Below are 2,781 nucleotides of genomic sequence, written 5' to 3' on the forward strand. Positions count from 1 at the left end.
CGGTATAACTACACCAACATAAGAGAACGGTATAACTACACCAACATAAGAGAACGGTATAACTACACCAACATAAGAGAACGGTATAACTACATCAATATAAGAGAACGGTATAACTACACCAATATAAGAGAACGGTATAACTACACCAATATAAGAGAACGGTATAACTACACCAATATAAGAGAACGGTATAACTACATCAATATAAGAGAACGGTATAACTACACCAATATAAGAGAACGGTATAACTACACCAATATAAGAGAACGGTATAACTACATCAATATAAGAGAACGGTATAACTACACCAATATAAGAGAACGGTATAACTACACCAATATAAGAGAACGGTATAACTACACCAATATAAGAGAACGGTATAACTACACCAATATAAGAGAACTGTATAACTACACCAATATAAGAGAACTGTATAACTACACCAATATAAGAGAACGGTATAACTACACCAATATAAGAGAACGGTATAACTACATCAAATATAAGAGAACGGTATAACTACACCAACATAAGAGAACGGTATAACTACACCAATATAAGAGAACGGTATAACTACACCAATATAAGAGAACGGTATAACTACACCAACATAAGAGAACGGTATAACTACACCAACATAAGAGAACGGTATAACTACACCAATATAAGAGAACGGTATAACTACACCAATATAAGAGAACGGTATAACTACATCAATATAAGAGAACGGTATAACTACACCAATATAAGAGAACGGTATAACTACACCAATATAAGAGAACGGTATAACTACACCAACATAAGAGAACGGTATAACTACACCAATATAAGAGAACGGTATAACTACACCAATATAAGAGAACGGTATAACTACACCAATATAAGAGAACGGTATAACTACACCAATATAAGAGAACGGTATAACTACATCAATATAAGAGAACGGTATAACTACACCAATATAAGAGAACAGTATAACTATACCATATAACTACAGCGTACCAAGTGGCCTTTGGAGGCACTTCCTCATTAAATCTCATTTACTGTGAATTAGACTGAAGCATTGGCCCCCTCTTGTGGCCATGAACACAACTGCTAAAAGATGAAGATGCATGAGGACATTGGCACTTTAATTTGTATTCAAACCCAGCTAATTTACACAGTTGTGTCTGATACACACAACCATGTAAATTAGATGGGTTTTAATACAAAAGTGAATTTCTCCTTCTCATGGTGCACCCTTTCTGCATGTAGTTTAAATTAAATAAATTCAAAAGAAATGCCTGTAAACAATCTAGTTAGAACTTGCTTTATTTGCTTTACTGTCAGTAATAACCTTATATGCAGAAGAATCAAAGTTTTTCTAAGGCTGCTATGCAGAGGAAAGCAAATAAGCCAAATAAGTAAGTTTAAGCTACCTTCAGGAACAATCTGTAAGTAGTTAAATGCAGGTGAAATTCTGTAAAAGACCAGTTTGATAACTTTGGGTTGTTCCTACTAATTACAGGTTAGTCTGTCTAGGTTGCACACAGATGTATAATCGATGACTGATTCATCTCAATATTTAACATACACAACATTACAAGTATTACTAAAACTCGACATTCTGCAATCAATCCAAAAAAAGCTGAGACTACAAGTGATAATTATTTAAAAACACGTCAGTGAGTTGTAAAATCTGTTTAACCTGTATTAAATTGAAAACCACAACAAAACATTATAATTTGATTGAAGTTTCTTTATTTATTTGTATATACACTGTGGTATCTGCCACTGGCTTGTGCTGCCTTTAAAGCTTGGGAGGTGTTGTGGCAGGACTTTAATACTGTAAATGTTGCTGTTCTGCTTGTTTGAGATGCGTGTGTACTGCTTGTGTTATTGTGCGAGTGGTCACTGTGGAAGGGAGAGACAAGGCTAGTGGCTAGTATGCCTTTCTGCTGGTGTTTTTAATAAAAAGCATTACTCGCAGCAGAATCATGGCCTCTCTTGTGTCTGCATTTGTGCCAACGCCACACTGGTGTCAGAAGTAGGATTGTCCCCCTCCTCAGCGGTCTGGAGTGAAACAGTGCTTCAAAGAACTTCAAAGTGGACGACAAAGAACACAGAGCCCAGCAAAAGTTTGAAAGGAAAGGCGGCACGGTGAAGCTCGATGGTAGCATCAGCGTGATAAAGTTTGGCGATGGAGGGAATGCCACGGCAAGCAGTGGAGCAGGGACTGGCCAGGAGATATGGTGGTGGCCGCAGGTTGTGGGTCAAGTGCAGCGTGGATGGTAGACAGCTCATCACGCTCATCATCATGGACTTGCCAATATCCCTACTGTGACCTGGCGTACTCACCACGACAGGTACATTAGATGGCTTAACTTCAACCAAGGTCCTGTTCAGGGTCTGTCACCAGTGGCAGAGGCAAGGCAGAGAATCAGGGTTCCAGTGAGCACAAGCGCCCTTCAGCAGCATGGATGGCATGGTGGACGGCAGGGACAGCAAACAGCAGCTGAGAGAAGTGCTGTTGCTGTAGCACCAAGGACACAACCCAGGCGAAGACTGGAGGCGCTTGCCGTGGGCCATTTGTGCTGGCTGAGAATGTGGCATGGCAATGCAAAGGGGCTCACAGGAAGTGCAGACTCCCTGTAAAAAGGGACTTTAATGCTGTTAATGTTCTGATGATTTGAGATGAGCATGTGTGCATGCTGCTTTTTTATTGTGCCACGAGTTATTTTTTGTGACTGGTGGTTGCCATGAAGGGGGCATATGCCAAGATGCCTAGCACTGATCTCT

The sequence above is a fragment of the Pygocentrus nattereri genome, chromosome 29 (assembly GCF_015220715.1).
Source record: "Pygocentrus nattereri isolate fPygNat1 chromosome 29, fPygNat1.pri, whole genome shotgun sequence".
NCBI lineage: Eukaryota > Metazoa > Chordata > Actinopteri > Characiformes > Serrasalmidae > Pygocentrus > Pygocentrus nattereri.